This window comes from Silene latifolia, chromosome X (genome assembly GCF_048544455.1).
Source record: "Silene latifolia isolate original U9 population chromosome X, ASM4854445v1, whole genome shotgun sequence".
NCBI classification, from domain to species: Eukaryota; Viridiplantae; Streptophyta; class Magnoliopsida; order Caryophyllales; family Caryophyllaceae; genus Silene; species Silene latifolia.
In genome coordinates, this window is record NC_133537.1 from 267,599,140 (window position 1) to 267,618,765 (window position 19,626).

General features: G+C 35.8%; 1 non-coding gene across 1 annotated transcript; it reads left to right on the plus strand.

Annotated features, from left to right (window-relative positions):
• Positions 1-13,190: 13,190 nt before the first annotated feature.
• LOC141624992 (small nucleolar RNA R71) lies at positions 13,191-13,297 on the plus strand. The gene has a single exon (XR_012534791.1). It is a non-coding gene; the product is annotated as a small nucleolar RNA R71 (small nucleolar RNA).
• The last annotated feature ends 6,329 nt before the right edge of the window (positions 13,298-19,626 follow it).

Sequence of the window (19,626 nt, forward strand, 5' to 3'; positions counted from 1 at the left end):
AAATTAATTCAAAACTTAATTCGGCATTTTTTTTTTGAAAGGGTTGTTTGAGGATTACATCAAAAGAGAATATCCTGAGGTTTCTATGACCGAGGATATTTGGAACAAATTTGAAACAAAATTCCCTGACTGGTTTAGAAGTCACAAGTAAATAATATATATTCTATAATGCTTATTTAAATTATATTATTATTTAGTCAATAATTGGTTCACTATCATTAATACTTGGTAAATAATTTAAAAGATCCAGTTTTAGTTGCCTTAGCAAATGGACTTTCAAGAAAAGTAAGAACATGGAAGCGTTATTCCATCAATGGTTACAAATTTTGAGCTTTCATAGATGGGAAAGATTTGGAAAAGTCGACAATTAACAATGGAGTATGTGTGATTTCGACTGAAGGAGCTGACTACTATGGAACCCTAAATGATGTTGTTGAGTTGTCTTATACTGGCGAGAAAAACCTTTACAACGTTATTTTATTCAAATGTAATTGGATAGATAACTCAGAAAGGGGAATGCAAGTACATAAGGAATATAAACTTGTGGATGTTAATCGGAGCAAAAAATTTCCAAAATATGACCCATTTGTGTTAGCATATCAAGTGGAACAAGTTTGCTATGCTCCTTATCCAAATATCAAAAAAGATAAAGATCAGTGGTCAGCAATATTTAAAATAAAGGCAAGATCACAATTTGATGCTCCTACCGATGAATCTATCTTTCAAGAAGATGTTAATAATGGTGATACAACATTGGCAATAATTGAAATAGAATATGAGAATGAAAATGTGGAGGAGGAACAAGAAGAAATGCAAGGAGATGAAATGCAAGTACATAATGATGATATGCAAGAGGAGAAAGATGGGGAAGAGTTGGGGGAGGAGGCTTTGAAGAAGTATTTAGAAGAAGATGATGATGAGGATTTTTTAGATTCGCTTTTTAAAGGCAACGAAGATACTAATTTAAGTGATGATGATGATGATGATGATGATGATGATGATGATGATGACTAGGATTTATATTAGTTGTAGATGTTTTGTACCTTTTCATTCAATCTTATTACTTTGTTGGTACTATTAGTTGTAGATGCCGTATGGCTTAATTTAATGAAATCTAGTTTGTTTTCATTCAATCTTACTTTTTATTCAATCTTTGTTGCTATTATTTGATTACTTGACCGAGAGGGAGGGAATACTATTTAATTTCTTACTTTGTTGCTATTATTTGATTTCTTACTTTGCCAATTTCTTATTTTGTTGCTATTATTTGATTATTTGATTTCTTGCTTTGCCAATTTCTTACTTTGCCAATTTCTTACTTTGTTGCTATTATTTGATTTCTTACTTTGCCAATTTCTTACTTTGCCAATTTCTTACTTTGTTGCTATTATTTGATTTTTTATTTTGTTGCTACTATTTGATTGCTAACAATGTTTGAAGAATTTAGTTGGGTTGTATGGCGACGAGGGGACGAAGAAGAGGTAGTGGTAGTAATGTAAGAAATCGAGGAAATGAAAACGAGAATGAATAAATACCAGCAGGTCATCAACAGCAACAACAAAATGAGCCAGTTGAGAAAATTCATCTCGATTCTCTTGAGCAAGATGGCGTTTGGTAAGTATGTCATTTTTTCGTAATCAATTATTTTTATAACGATTTATATATATATATATATATATATGTATATTTATTTATTTATTTGTTTATTTATTTATTATATTGTCATTTTTTTTTTCAGGTTCAGTGATCCATCTGTTGTGAAATTGATATCGAATAATATTGGATGCAACTACAAAGAACATGCTCCTAATTGGAAATTGGCGTCATCTACTATAAAGAAGGATTGGTGGAATTGGTTTGAGGTATTAGCAATTGTCATTTAATTTAATATTAGCTATTTTATTCATTTATTTTATATTTATTTACAATGAAGTTTATTTTCTAACTTTATTGTTTATTGAACAGTGGCGTGTTAGTTACGATCCCCGCGACAAGGCAAGGGTTAAGAAGGCTTGGGAAGATGCCATGAAGACCCGTTTACGGCAAATGATTTATCGAGCTTATCATAAGGAAGAGCATGAAAAGCCGTATTGGATTAGTGTTGAGTTGCACCGTAAATTGAAGAAAAGACCACTTGATGAACCTAATTTCGTGGAAAAATCGGAGCATAATTCGGCTAACCGTAAGTTGGGAAGTGACGAGAAGGGGAAGGCGTTGGGTACTCACCTAATGGGTCGAAAAAACACATTGCAATATATGGACTAAATTGTAATTTCTTCACTTGCTTTTTTAATTTATTACCTTTTTTTTATTTAACTTTATTTAAATTTAGTAATTATATTTAACAAGTATCAAAATTGTAGGTTGATAAAGATGGGAAAGGAGAAATTCCGTCCGCTTTGCACTTGTTGGAGAAGACAAGGAAGCATAGCACAAAAGGATGGTTATCCAAAAAAGGCAGTCAACTCTTCGTAAGTTACTATAATTATTTAATTTAACTCATTTTTTCAATCATGATTATTTAGTAGATGGTATCTAATCTTTCGTTTTTTAATGATATAGGGTAAGATCATCTCAAAGAAAACTCAGCTTCAGAGTCAAGGGGTCGTGAACATCGATGATAATGAGATTTATATTTAAGAACATAGAGGATTTCATAAGAAAAGTAGAGTACTTGGCGCGGGAAATGCAGCACCACACATTTGGACTCACCACCGCCGCTCGACTGGTAACGTCACTTCTACTCCTCATACTCCGGGTTTTATCGGTAGAGTCGCAAAAGAGAATGCCCGACTTAAGCAAGTCGAGGCCGTACAATCTCAAAGGATTGCGGCAATAGAGGAGTTCTTGAGGCAACAAGGTTTTGCTACTCAAAATTGTAACCCCGGAGGTGTATCTCAAGCTAGAAATGACTTTGATGATGATGGTGGTGACAATGCTAGGCCTACTTCTACTCCCGTGTATTGATTAGTAGTTATTAGTTGGTTTATGGACTTGTTTAGCTTTCTTTGTTGAACACTTATTTAGTTTAAGTTTGTTGTGTACTAAACTTATATAAACCTTTTATTTTAAGTTAATGCGAAAACGTTGTTTGGAAATCTCGTCTTGAACGAGTTGTGGATTTGTCAAATGCTGGAATTTTCTGCATGTTTGCAGGAAACCGTATGTAATTGCTTTCTAAGAAATTGGGGGAGCTGGAAACGCTGTAAACCCCCTGGAAAATTTTTCCCTGCGACGGAATTTGCGACGGAATTTCCGTCGCAGATATTGACTAGTGGGTTGACTGAGGAGGACACGTGGGCTGTATGAACAGTGGCCTGCGACGGATTTTTCGTCGCAAATCTTGAATTTCTTGTTAACTTTGCAGCCACGTGGCTGCATGAACAGTGCCTTGTGACGGATTTTCCGTCGCAGATTTTGACTTTCATATTGACCTTTCTGGCTACGTGGCCAGCATGAACAGTGAATTGCGACTGAAATTCCGTCGCAGAGCCAATTTTTGCGACGGGTGTTTGCGACGCTTTAATCCGTCGTAGAATTTCATTTGCAACGGAATATCCGTCGCAGAGGAAAATTTTGCGACGAAAAAACGCGACGGGCCAATTCCGTCGCAAATCTGTAGCAAATCCTATTTTTGCGACGGGATTTCGTTATTTGCGACGGATTTATCCGTCGCTATGGAAGCTTTTCTTTGTAGTGTACAAAAGAAAAACTTTCTGTGTCTAACACAGATACTGATATTATATTTATAGACAACGTTGGTACAAAATAACAATTATTAAGAAACAACTGCAACCCCGAAGCTAAGTTAAGTACATAAGTTCCTACTGAGACGGCGGCTACTTTAGGCCTGTTACCCATTCGGAGATCAACATCACCCTTGTTTAGCTTTCTTATGCATTTTAGGCCCTGCAAATGATTGCACAAGTGAGAACCACAACCAGTATCTAATACTCAAGTTGTATTTGAAGCATAATTTATGTCTATCACAAAAGATTCGGTTGAGAAATTACATGTTGGCTTCACAATGCCAGCTTTGATGTCATCCAAGTATTTCGTGCAATTACGCCTCCAATGTTCCTTATTATTACAGTAATTACACGTATCTTTAAGAGGAATACCCTTTATAGGTTTAGGCTTGGTAGAGCAATTCGCAATTGCTTTACCTTTGCCCTCCACCTGAACAGGCTTCTTACCTATGTTCCTCTTAAACTGCTTCTGCTCCTTCACGTTTATCGCAAGCACATCTTGCCTTGTACTCCCACTCAATCCCATGTCCTTCTCTGCTTGCACAAGCAGAGAATGGAGCTCATGTAAACTCTTTCTCATGTTCGTCATATTATAATTTACCCTAAATCGGGTAAATCCTTTGACGTGCGAGAGAGAGTGGAGCACTCGGTCCACCACAAGTTCGTCGGGGATCTTGCATCCTAACACCTCTAAAGTTTCCACGTACTCAATCACTTTAAGTACGTGTGAACTTACAGATTGACCATCTTTGAGGTTAGCCTCAAAGAAACAAACTGCGGTGTCATATTGAATTATTCTCGGGTTTGAGAAAACATAGTTGAAAGCCTCGAGAATACTTCATGTGCATCACGAAACTTGACACATTGCCTTTGTAAAGCAGGATCCATTGAAAAAATCAAAACATTTTTAATTGCAGCGGATTCCTTTTGATAATTTGAAAAGGCCTCCCTTACATCGGCAGTGGCCCTAGTACTAGGCGAAGGGGGAGAGGGATCGACAAGGTAGCGTAATTTGCCATCACCTGCGGCAGCTAATCGAAGTTGTTCCTCCCAATCTTTAAAATTACTACCATCGGCGTTTAAAACATATTTGTCCATAAAAGAACGTAGCCATGAATCTCTAGCTATGGTGACGGTTTCACTAGTAGAAGTCATCGTGATTACTACAAAGGAAATGAAAGGAAAGATTAACATTTATCGTCTAAAAAAAATTTTTAACTTGTGAAATATTTTAACAAGTTCCCATTTATATAATTCAGTGGGAGATCATTATATAAATGATTCCAAGATCCAATTTTATATAAACACGGGCACGGTGGACCGATTCAACCCATATTTATATAAATTTAGTGAGTCATCATTTTGACTGATTATACTACTAGAACTCTTGGTTGACGGATTTTCTTAAAATCTATCTTTTAGCCCCAGAATAAATATGGGCACGGTGGACCGATTCAACCCATATTTATCCCGTTGAGTCCAACCAATTTTCACACGTAACAACTTTTATTACCCTACTTACCCAACGTAAAAAGAGTGTACCTCGGTGATCCGAACCTACCTCTAATGAAGAAGGGATTCATAGGTGCTATTATTTGGTAAGGCTTAATCTCAATTTTAAACAAATGTGAGAGATCTTATCAATTTAATTGTCTATCACTTTTAAGTGAACAAAATTGGTGAATGTAAGAAGATTAAATCGATAACAACAAAAATTAAAACATGTAGTGACGATTTGGCATGAATGCATAAATAAACAAACAAGTCCTAATATGGCCACCTAGTTAATCTAATTAACTAAAATTATTACACATCGAAAACCAACTACTTGGTCCCTTGAGTCTTCATAAATTGGCCTCCTTCTTTAGGGTTTCGTAACGCCTTTCCGAAAACACTGTCTTCATGAAAACTCCGTCTTTAGATGCTTCATTTAATTACTAATAATTAAATTACATAACAATATCCTATTATAAAATTTGTAATTAAAATTAAGATTAAAACTATTAATTAATTACAAGTTAGGCGATACGAAATCGCAATTAATTACAAAACAAATCGATATTCCCTTACATTACGGGAAATACCAATTTCTACCTATGGCCATATTAGGAAAAATTACATAATTATAATTCCAAAAAAAACATTCATCTAAATGAATAATAAAATGCATTATGAAAATATGTCATGCCAAATCGTCTAACTTACCAACAACGATCATTTAAGCTTTCTTTGACAGAATTTTTACCAATAAAAATTCATAATCAATTCTTAAAATAATTTTAAGATATTCTAATGATACTAATCTGGTCTAATTTCAAAACAATTATTCTCACTAATTATCGTGAATTAATATGAGATTAAAACATAAATTGTGACAAAAAGACATAATAATTCACAATTATTATGGAAAAATTCTATTTAATTATAAAATTTATGGAAAATAAAATTTCAAAGCCATTAACATTCTTGTCTTAGACCAAAAATGACATGCAAGTGAAAATTTTTGGTTTTAAAATTTATTTAAAATGATTTTACAATTTAATCGGTAAAACGACAATTTTTACGATTTAATTCTAAATCAAACCATAAAAATTGAAATGACTTAAAATAAAATTTTGTACATTTTGGAACAATTTCCAGGAGCTAAAAATTCAAAAATTTCGAGCCCAAAAATTAAATAAATATTTATTTGCAAAATAACCATTATTTAAAAATTTTTATCAAATAAAAATCAATAAACTGTCTAAATTAATCACATTAACTTAAAGTAACTACTTATCTAATAAATAGAAAATTTATGTGGTTATTTCTAAATAAATATGCATAAAATTAACATGCAACTCAATTTAATTAATTTTAATGCATTTTTATTCAATTTTATGCCATTTTAAGTTATAAAAAAGGGAAAAATATAAAAAAAATCAAATTTTCGTCCCATATTATCCTAAGACTAGATTATTTACATACAAGACCATATTATGTGATAAAACTAATTTTAGTAACATAATATCAATTTTATTAATTTATCTCATAAATTACTAAAATCGTCTTAAGACAACATGCATGTATATAACAATGCTATGAAACCACTTGTTAGTTATTTAGACCAAATTAATACTCATCTTATGATATCAAAATTACAAATTAATTTTAGGTGGTCTAAATCTACATGCATGCAAAGCAAAATTTAAAAGAGATGGTATTAAACTATCTTAAGACAAAAATTCCTTACATTGTTATAAGGCAAAATGGGCACAACTTAAGGACTCCTTCCTTGATGTTGTTCTTGTGCTAATGCAATAAGGATGATCCTCCAACACTATAATTACCAAAGTAGGTAATCTCCTAAGGTGACACCCAAGATAAACCCAAAATACTACTAAAATACTAACTAGGTAAATGTAGTAGTAACCTTGTTTATTTGTATATTTGATGTACTAATTAATATTATTACCTTAATAATATTATTTGTTTACTTTTATATGTGTTTATTGTAAAAGGATGAACAAAATAAGAAGAAAAATATGGTCTATTGATGATGTATATGAACCATCCACAACAAGCACACAAAGACCAATTTTTCTTCAAATTTCCAACCTTAGAAATGATGGAAGGACTTAGGTATATATAGGCAGGCAAATGTATACAATTGACATAAAAATGCTAGTGGGAAATGCCTACTTTTTCCACTCACAATGAGTGTATTAGTGGTGTATAAAAATCTGTCCAAATGGTCCCTTCCGGGTCCATTTTGATTTTCGACATTTGCCCCACAAATGCTTATATGTCTTATATTTAATTATCTGACATAATTAAATATTAATTTGATTATTTAACACTTAAATAATATTAATTAACTACCAATGACTACTTAACTATTAAGTAATCATAAGACCATTTTATCAACATACAATGTGTTAATATTATCCCAATTAGCTAATTTTACAACCTCTTGTAAAATATAAATAGCTAATTAATTCCACCTCAAAACCTATACACATATCGCATAAAATTAATTAATTAACAATTAATTAATAAACTCTAAATTATTAATTTATTACTTAAATATCACATAATTAAATAATAAATCTTCTCTGCCCGAGTTCGTAACCCGTCATCAAATAATACTTTTACGTAACTAATTAAAAGTTAAATAATACAAGGAATTAATTATCTCGTATCTCATACAAATAATTAATTCATTCTATTTGGGCGTCATCCTATAGGTGTGACCTAAAGGGATCAGCTGATCACCGCCCTCACACGACAGTAATGTCAAACTCTAGTCAGCCAATCATTACCGATTAACGATGACCAGCTGACAAATAAAAAGATAAATCCCTGATATTCCTTTTATAAGATTTAATATGTAAACTCACTTATTGTGGAGGACACTACTCCAACAAATATATGATCATGTTAAACTCGATATCAATAACATTGTCAATTGTTTAGGGTTAGCGACACCCACCTTACGGTATTAGGGTCAACCATAGACCGGGTCCTAGAGAAACTCTCGTCCATGACTAGGTCGTCCTACTACACATGCTTAGTCTAATTCAATTCCGTGCCTCTCGACTTTTAGAACGAATGAACAAACATAATCGATGAATAAGGCATTTAAACATAGATTAAACGTGACAATGCAAACATGTAATAGAAACAATTAGACAATATTATATCAACCTATTTTGACATTTTACATATTTGATTTTGCATGACTTCCCTAGCCCCTAGACTAAGGAATTTAGCTACTCATATTAAAGTGTAAACTACAATGCTTAACAATATTGAAAACAAATATGAAAACTATGAGAGAAATCATGCTTAAGGCTATTGTAAAGTATGAAAGACGTAAGAATGAGATGCCCCTAATGACGGATTAAGGCCCCTATTTATAAGAAAATAGGGGCATAACGTAAAAATGCTAGAGAGGGTCAACCCCGATCGAGGTTGCCAGCCCCGATCGGGGCCGTGGTTGTCCGGGTATTTTCCTTAATTCCTTGATTAATTACTTGAGGAATCTCTATGCTCATGCTTTAATGCTCCTTAATCACCCGGTAATGCTCTATATTCTTAGCATCTAAAGCTCCTTAGCATCCAATGCTTACACCTTAATATGGATCTTCATTTTAGGCTTGACTTTGCATTTGACTTCTTTTGTAATTTCTCACTTCAATCCATTAAAACTTCATGCAAAAACCCATGCAATCTTCATACACTTAGTCCAATACTTGGTCTTGTTTAGCCTTTGCACTCTAGCTTGCAACTTTGTTGGATTTTGGCTCCTAAAAGCTTACACTCCTACAAAACATGTGAAAACAAGCAATTGCAACTAGAATAACAAATATTAGCTCAAAACACTATGATAAGTGCTAAATGACATGTAAAATTGAGCTAATATAGGGGGTGAAAATATATAAAATATGCACTTATCCAACTCCCCCAAGCTAAATCCTTGCTTGTCCTCAAGCAAGAAACTGATTCCCATCAATTGCAATATCCTAAACAAGCTAAGCATAATGATTTAGAAACCCGTAACAACATGGGCAAGGAATAAAGCAAAATATGAATGAGATTTACACGACGGCATAGCATGGAAAACTTTGAATGAACCTTTAAGCTCTTGCATGATCTTTTGACTTATGGATTCTCATGGTGCACTCAAACTCTTTTTTATGTGAAAGGACAATTTTGTGAATAAACACTCAACTATGCTCGACTTATAATAATGTGCCCGCAATCTAATATGGTAATCAATCAAAACTAGTAAGTCAAAACAATCAAATGCAAGCATGATAAAGAAGTCAAATGGGTAAGAAGAAGGCAATATGTAATGGGTAAGAAGGGGGAACAAATGAATTGTGGATTGTGGAGCTAATGTCAAGCTAGCAACAACCAAATGTAAGGATGCTCAATCCCAATTCTAACCCAATTTTGCAATTCAAATCATAAGAAAACTCTCCAAAATATGTGAATAATACATGAGAGTTTCTTACATCAACTTCTTCTTCTCTTTTTTTTTTCTTTTCAATTCATACTTCTTTTTTTTTTTTCATTTTTATTTCATGCTTTTTTCATTTCCCTTTTTTTCTCTTTCTCAACTTTTTTTCCTCAATTTTTTTCCATCATTTTTTCGTCATCTTTCTCTTTCATTTTTCCTCTTTTTTCTTTCTTTCATGAGCATTAAGACTAAGCTCACATGATATTTAAACTTTGAAACAAATCCCAATTGCGCACCCAAACAAGACCAAACAAGCTACTAGCTCAACAAGGTAGGCAAGTTATAATGTAGCTAGGGAAAATTGTTTGTGAAGGGGTCAAGAAGGCAATTATTATCATGTGAATGACTTCAAAATGCTATAACAAATGAATGCATGCTTATAAAGAGATGACGTGAGAACCATACTTGTGCGTTTTGATGAAACACACATCATAAGGAGACACCTACACTCACCTAAGAGAGACCGGATATGGATGCATCGGTCAAAAGAGGTCCTACCTTACCATTCTGTAGCTTACCAAAAGTCAAGATCAAGCCTATTCGGTTCATTCTCCATCTCCCACCTACTATGTCAAGACATCCCTATGTATCTATTATCCCATCATATATGAACAAATCATTAGCTAAAAGCTATTATTAGGATAAGCAAAGAGGAAAGTAGGTGACAAGTAAGCAAAAAGCACAAAATTTCTCTAAAAAATTTTCAACTTTTCAACACTACATGCAAACTACACTATATGCAAATGCAATCTCTCCCCCCCCCCCCCCCCCAAGCTAAACATAACATTGTCCTCAATGTACCAACAATTCAAATTACCCAACTAAACCATAAAAATGGCTCAAAGCACAAAACAAGAAGGACTAGAGGTCATGTTTGATGGGTTGCAAGACCTAAACTAAAATGCAAAGCAAATAAAACTTACTAGACTTTGTAGCCTCCCCTCAAGTTAGCATGTATTCGGGGGACTCTTCCATTCACCAAAAATTCAAGAAAAGGGCAAAAAATAGAAAATTTGAAGAAGGAATGATGTTTGCAAGTGATTAGGTAATTTTTAAAATTTTTTTCTTTTTTTTTCCGGAAAAAGCTGCGTCCCCGATCGGGGCCACCAACCCCGATCGGGGTTGACCACATCTTACCAAATTTTGACTTTTTCCGCATTTCTTTCAGCTCCTCCGTTTGTTGAAAGTCACGACCCCGAACGGGGTTGTATGCATGGGGAAGCGTGAATTTTCTCCTTTGAGCCTCATTTTCTTCATTGTTCACCTATAAATCACAAAACAAACATCGTCAAGTCTAGTATTTTATTCCTAATTCTACGAAAAACAATAAATTGCGGAAAATTTAAAACAAGAAATAAATAAAAGCAATTTAAAAAGCTTGGGCTGCCTCCCAAGAAGCGCTGGTTTAACGTCCCGCACGACGTAAGAAGCTATTTGATCAAATTTCGTCATCGCGCTTGCCACCACCCAAGCTCCATTTCATAGCTGCTTTTGCATTTCGCAACCATTTGAAATTGTTCAAATAAAATTTCCCTTTCCTTTTGGCACTCTTAATAATAGTGCCCTTAGCATTGTTACCTACAAAACAAACAAAACCAATATCGTCCTCTAATGGATCCATTAGTAAAGATCCAAGCGTAGTAGAGGCATTAGGAGAGTCCACAGTGCTAAATAAATAACAAGACTCTTGTAACATTGGGCTTTTAACGGTGTTGTTTTTGCTAAAGGAAACCCGGTCATCACCCACTTCTAACGTCAACCTCCAATTTTTTACATCAATTAGCGCACCCGCGGTGAGTAAAAATGGCCTACCCAATATAATTGGGGTTTGTGAGTCCTCGGCCATATCAAGTATGAGGAAGTCAACGGGTATGAAAAACTTGCCAACTTTGACGGGTACATCTTCTAAGACACCTAAGGGTCGCTTTAAAGAACGGTCCGCCATTTGCAATGTTATACTTGTGCATTTTAAAGCACCCATGTTAAGTTTTTCACAAAGGGAATAGGGCATGACACTTACACTAGCTCCTAGGTCGTAAAGGGCCTTATCAATGGTATATGTGCCTATAGTGCAAGGAATAGAATAGCTACCGGGGTCCTTAAGTTTCGGGGGAGACTTATTTTGTAAGAGTGCACTACACTCTTCGGTGAAAGCAATGGTCTCAACCTCATTGAAGGATCGCTTCTTTGAGAGGATTTCCTTCATAAACTTTGCATAAGAGGGGACTTGGGTAAGCAATTCTATAAATGGGATGGTGACTTTTAAATTCTTACAAACTTCCAAAAACTTACCAAACTTATCTTCCTCCTTGTGCTTTGCTAGACGATGAGGAAACGGTACTTGAACAACTTCCTTTGGAGGAGCATCCTCCACATCTCTCACTTTCACTTTCTCATTCTCATTCTCCATGGGAACATCCACCTTCTTTGAAACGGCATCATCCTCCTTAGCATTAGGAGAGACTTCATCAACAAACACCTTGTCACTTTCTTTGGGCATAGGAGGCTCAACATCTTTGGCATCAAGCTTGCTCTTTCTCTTTAACATCAACAACCGATGAGGAAATGGCACACGGTCCTTAACAAGAGGCTCTTCACTAGCCTTCTTTTTGTCATTTCCGCCAAGATTGGGTTTTTTAATAACCACCTCGTCATCCAAGGTCATGGAGGGTCCATCATAGATTGTATCACTTCTTAAGGAAATAGAATTAACGGTCTCGTGTGGTTGCGTACCTTGGGGTGGTAGTTGACCGGTTTTCCTTTGAGAGCTAGAAGCGGCTAGTTGAGCCACTAATTGCTCCAACATCTTGACTGCGGCACTGTGAGCTTGATCATTCTTTTGAATTTGAGCCAATAATTCCCTTTCTATTTGTACTATCAAGCCCTCAAGCTTACCTCCTCCTTGGTTGTTTTGTTGGGCATTTTGTGGTGGGGGTTGAGGGTTAAGCACATTGTTACTTCTATAGGACATATTCGGGTGAAATCTTGTATTTGGATTATATGTATTTGAAAATGTACCCGGTGGATAAGAAGTTTGTCTTAAAGCTTGAAAAGCATTTACCTCTTCAATAGGACCTTGGCAATGAACGGTGTAATGACCCGCACCTCCGCAACCATCACAAACAATGATTTGACTTGTTGAAGATACGGCATTGAGTTGTTATAGGGAATCTCTAGCGTCTCTTTCTGCCAATTGTTGTTGGAGTAAGGCAATTTGAGCTAACAAGACGGGATTGTCGGAGGATTCTTCTTTAACTTTGAGTGGCACACATTGGGAATTGACATATTGTGCATCATGGACTGCCATAGATTTGATCATGGCATGAGCAATATCGGTGTCAATTTGATCAAACCGCCCATTGTTGGCGGAATCAAGAATCCTTCGGGACTCGGCACAACATCCATTGTAGAATGTTATAGCTAGAAACCAATCATCTAGCCCATGATGTGGGCATTGCCTTTGTAGCTCTTTGTACCTCTCCCAAGCTTCGTATAAACTCTCAAGAGCTTGTTGACGGAATCCGGTGATTTGGCTCCTCAAAGTTTGAGTTATCTTCGGTGGAAAAAACTTTTGGTAGCAAACTTATGGTAGAAAGCAAGAGCCAATGTCTCGCAATTGGTGATTCCCATGGCGGTGCAGTCAAGGCTATTGATCCAAAGCTTGGCCTTGTCTTTTAATGAGAAAGGGAAAAGTATCTCTCTTATTTGGGCTTGAGTGATGCTCGTTTGACGGATCATGGAGCAATAATCGCAGAAATTTTGCACATGCAAATTAGGATCCTCCAAAGGACTTCCCCCAAATTGCTTCCTCTCCACAAGGCTAATGAAAGCCGGTTTGATCTCGAAGTCCGGCGCGGTAATTTGACTAGTTGTGATACCGGCCAGAAGCATGGCCGCGGTGGGCTTTGAGTGATCGGAAAGTTTCACCATCTTTTTAGTAGAAAATGGTGGAATGATGAACTTGAAACCTCCTCCTCTTCAAAAACTTTTAGATCATCTAGGTAAGACTTTCTAGCACTTTTATGTTGTTCGGGAGAAGCGGCTTCTTTCACTTCTTTCCAAAAACGTCGTCTTCTCCTAAAGGTTTCTTGGGATCGGAATTCGGTGAAAGCAAATCTCCACTACGAGAGGAGCTGGGCATAAGACAACAATTTCTAGAAAATGATAAGTAACGGTCTCAAGGAACAAGTGTTCTTTAAAACAAAAGAAAACAAGATAAAAATTGACAATTCAAAAAACAATAAAATCGTGCTCCCCGGCAACGGCGCCAAAATTTGATAGGTTTATCGTGTACCTATGCAAAGATAATTACCCTAGATACAAATTAATGTAGCAATAGGGGTCGAACACAAGGAGACGGGAATTGCGTTGTGAAATGCTATGGGAAGATTTCTATCAAGATCGATTTCGTTTTGGGTTTTTTTGTTTGGTTTGATGACTAATAAAAATTATGATGTAAACTATATAATAAAAGGGAGTCTAGGGGAGTCGGGTTACACATGCAAAGGTAAATATATGATCATGTTAAACTCGATGTCAATAACATTGTCAATTATTTAGGCTTAGAGACACCCACCTTACGGTATTAGTGTCAACCATATACCGGGTCCTAGAGAAACTCTCGTCCATGACTAGGTCATCCTACTACACATGCTTAGTCTAATTCAATTCCGTGCCTCTAGACTTTTTGAACGAATGAACAAACTTAATCGATGAATAAGGCCTTTAAACATAGATTAAACGTGACGATACAAACATGTGATAGAAACAATTAGACAATATTATATCAACCTATTTTAAGGAATTTAACTACTCATATTAAAGTGTAAACTACAAACTTTTTTAAGAGAAATGTTAAACATGCTAATGGAAATGATGTAAATTAAATAGTAAAGCATATAATATAGAATTAAACTATGTGGTATAAAAGGACTAATGATGAAAACTATGTGAATACTATAATGAAAACGTAAATTAGCAAACTAGAAATAGAAATAACTTAATGGAATTGAACTTGTATTACAAAGAAGAGAGTAGAACCAAATGCTTTAATATATAAATAACCAAGTGTTTGATAACCAAATGCTTAACAATATTGAAAACAAATATGAAAACTATGAGAGAAATTATGCTTAAGGCTATTGTAAAGTATGAAAGACATAAGAATGAGATGCCCCTAATGACGGATTAAGGCCCCTATTTATAATAAAATAGGGGCATAACGTAAAAATGCTAGAGAGGGTCAACCCCGATCGAGGTTGCCAGCCCCGATCGGGGGCGTGGTTGTCCGGGTATTTTCCTTATTTCCTTGATTATTACTTGAGGAATCTCTATGCTCATGCTTTAATGCTCCATAATCACCCGGTAATGCTCTATATTCTTAGCATCCAAAGCTCCTTAGCATCCAATGCTTACACCTTAATATGGACCTTCATTTTAGGCTTGACTTTGCATTTGACTTCTTTTGTAATTTCTCACTTCAATCCATTAAAAATTCATGCAAAAACCCATGCAATCTTCATACAATTAGTCCAATACTTGGTCTTGTTTAGCCTTTTCACTCTAGCTTGCAACTTTGTTGGATTTTGGCTCCTAAAAGCTTACACTCCTACAAAACATGTGGAAACAAGCAATTGCAACTAGAATAACAAATATTAGCTCAAAACACTATGATAAGTGCTAAATGACATGTAAAATGGAGCTAATATAGGGGGTGAAAATATATATGACTGAACTATTTATGACTGAGTTAGATCGTCTGAACTATTTATGACTGAGTTATTAAACTGCCATGGTGAACCGAATTCCTAGCATTCTTCTCTTTATCTGATCATATACTTTCCTCATTCTCGCTTTTACTGCTCTTTTCTCGTATTCTCTTGCCTTAACCACTTTTAGTTTAGAAATCAATTTAAAACCCCATTTGTTACCAGACAGACTTAGATTAGCAGATAGATTTAATAGCCTCCATGTGGAGATCGACCCTACTTCCGCTAACTTCTGTTAGTAGTCTTAGGTATTTATTTTTGGTACTAAACGACAGTATCAATAACCTACTAATTTACTTATTAGTTTGCTGAATTACTCATTAACCCACCAAATAGTATACATATCTAATTAAAAATTCACGAAATCTATGTTATCATTTCATGCATCATAACATAGGTTTCTAATGGTAGTTTGTAATTATTAAAAGTGATTTGTGATGTTTCTCATATAATATGGTAATAAAACATACGAGTCATAATAAAGGTCAAAGTACGATTGTTTAATGGTGATAAATTAATGGAGAGTTGAAAGAAGTCATGATGGAGAAATAAGGCCTCGTTTGGTCGCCAAACGGGAATTAATTTCCTATGATTTTACAAAACACATGCATTGACCAATTCATGTGAATTGCCTAAAACTCATTTGGTTGACATCCGGGAGTTGGATTGACACAAGAGTTTCCAAATACCTAAGGAGGGGCTAGGTAATTAAAAGTTTGAAATTCATAGGAAAAAGAAATTCCCATAATTTGGGGTAACCAAATATCTCCCATTTTTTTTAATTCAAAAAAAATATCTCCCATTTTTCCAAATAATGGGATTTTCCAATTTTCCAATTCACCCATTTTTATGGGGCAACCAAACGAGGCCCAAATAAAAAAAATGGGGTACAATGTATAATATAAGAGAGGGAGGGGTACAACATAGAAATTGAAAAACTCATGGGTACAACGTAGAATTTCCCCCAAAAAAGTAATGTCATGAGTAAAAAAGTGTACTGCAGAAATAAACTACGTTTGTCTAATTACATTAATCTGTCGTTTCAATTGTTAATTTAGTTTGTCGTCATGATGAAAGTAATAAAAGGGCAAATTTGTCGATTTAATTGAAATTACTTTTTCACATACAGACTTTACTCTTTCACATACTGTGGACATAGGCAACCCGCGCGTTATTGGGGTTTTGAGGCGGCGGCACTTCTCCCACGGAACCTTGGTTTGCCAAAGCACGTCATGGGCCGTTACCGATTTGTGAGGCATTGAAACCGGTGAAAGGTTTAATAAACCTGCATTTGTGGAGTCGCCACCAATTTATTGTAGAGAAATTGGAAACCGTTCAAATACCTCGTGCCATGTCAAGACACAAAGTAATGACATGAATACTAAGAACTCGTTACCCTTAGCATTCTATCTCTAGAATGACTCTCGAGATGCCAATGGACACGGATGTCCAGAGATAACTGGAGTAAGGGGTGAGGGTACGTATCAGGAAGTTCTTTCTTTCGAACACCTAATCCCGCCCGCCTCGATAGCAGCCTCTACTAATGATTAGGGAAATTGTTCATATTTGATATGTCTTCGATGTAATGCAGGCAATGCAACAAACATAGATTAATCCTAGCATGTGAAATTATACTATGTCGGTTAACACGTGTTTTAGCAAACAATTTGGTCGAAGAAAATGTTAGATTCAATACATGTGAATGCCATATAATTAAATCAAACATAATAATTATAATAAATGAATTACAATTATTAAAATTACAAGTTTCATTTGATCTACGTCAAAAGCACTCTCAAAGACGGGATTTCAAAGAAGAAAATAAATGGAAAATAACATTAGAATTAAAATATAAAAATATGTCAGATTAGAGGTGATAATACGAATAGTAGTCGATTTAAACCGTAATTAGGAGCTACGTCAAAGCGAGAAAGAGTTCAGAGGCAGAAACCAACTCAGAACAGGCGCAGCATCTGTTGCGTCCTCTAGAAGAGGCGCAGCACTTCATGCGTCTATTCTCGAGCTGGGCTCTGGCCGTAAAGTCAGAATCGCAACACCGTTATCGTTCGTTGGTATATTTAAGATGAATTATCGATATTAGACTCGAATTGAAGTGTTTTAACCGATCATATGTATCTGGACAAGTCATAAAACTAATTAAAACGAGAAATTACAGTGGTTTACATAAGTGTGATTATACGATGAACTCGTGTCGGAAATACAAAAGAAACGAAACTTGAGGTTAGATTAAGACGAAACTGGACAAATAAGACTCGGAAGAAAACTTATGTATCAAATTAGGATTCCCAGAACCCCGACATGAACAAGTCGAAACCCTGAAGAACCGATTTGAATTAAAATGGCGAAAACTCACAAGTATTGAATTACTCGGGATTAAGGAAAAATTAAGCATTGTAATTAAAAGGGAATTGTTAAAATAAGATTTATATACTGAAATAACAAAGAAAACGAAGGAAAATGAAAGAATAAGGAGAAAACTTGCAAGAAGTCGAGGAAGATGAAGAAGAGCAGAGCGATGAAGCGGCCTCGGAAGAGCGCAAAGAAGGCTGCGATCCTTCTCAAGGCGCTTCGCTGCTGCGTTTCTTCTCGACGTCTGACCTCTGCTGTTTCGTAACAAACGGATTTAAAAGGTGGATTTTAAATCGGTTTTCGAACGTGCTCTTGATATAGATTTACATTAATTGATACAAAATAAAAGTACAATAATAAAATAGGATTTACACCCTCAGACTTACATTTTTGACGAAACGAGATTGACTAGAGTTATCGTTTTAGTGATTGCTCGACTCGAATATGCGTGGAAAGTGTCCTCATTAGAGGATTTAGTAGGTTGGTTAAAAGTTAGAGTTGGTCAAATTGGTCGGTCTATGCAATGTGACTGGGACTCAGAATGATCTGAGCTTACGTGGTCGATTGATCAAGCACGTAGGCGTCAAAAGACAATAGCGTAGTCTAGAATGCAAAGAGAGAGAAAGAAGGGGCGGAACACTCGCGTGCCAAATATGGAGGCCGGAGGCCTCTATTTATACTAAACATATGGAAGAGTTTAGGAATGACACGGATTTGGAAACAAATCTCAGAAATATTCCGTAAAAGGCGAAAAGAGGGCTGGAGAACAGGTGCAGCAACCACTACGATCCTTCGAAGAGGTGCAGCACTTGCTGCGTCGTTTCCCCAGAAGTTTCCTCCTTTGCAAGAAAGATTTCCGCGTTTTATTATGGAATTTCGGTAGATTTACACTTTCTTATTCCATGAAACACAATATTACGGTAGATATTTACTTAAAAAATTTAACTTTAATTAGGAATACATATCCAGATAATTCTAGAACACTCCGGAATATTCCGACTCGGCATTTAAACGGTTTTTAGAAAATGAAGCGGTTTTGACCCGGACACCAAATGAACTCTAATTACTGCCAAAACGACTGTATCGGTGCGTAGATGATGACCCAGGGGTTGACTTGAGTGTCTGAGCTATCACTTGACGATGAACTTACGGACTGTCATAAATCGTTCCGCGTATCAAACATGCGGCCCAATCATCACTGGGTGGTTGGCGGGAGGTGTAGAAATGAGGTATCTACAGAGCCCCCACTTTGACTGAGGCTTGGACAAGGCGAAAGTCAAACTATAGCCATCAGGTCAATCGAAGATTACAACCTGACGACTATGGCGATGCGAGGCGGCTTAAGGGGTTTGAACCAAGGACATGTCGTCGGGAACATTTTAGAGTCTGTCGACTATAGGGGAGGGTCATTTAAAGTCCATTAGATTATGTAAGGAAGCTCGCCAGCCATAAGAAGAAACCATACTTGAGACACCCCTGGGTGAAACGAGACTGAAGGCGCTTCGACAAAAGTCTTTTGTCTGAAGATAACTTGGTGTCTGAACGCATTAGGGGTTACAAGGATTCTGAAGAAACTTCTTAACACTTCTGAAGGCTAACTCTGAAGGCTATCTCTAAAGGAAAGGCTGAAGGATAACTCTCCGAAGGACTGAACATGAGGACGTAACTGGAAAGAACTTCTGAAAACTACTGAAGGGGTTATCTGAAGGAAGAACATATGAAGGTTATCTTGAAG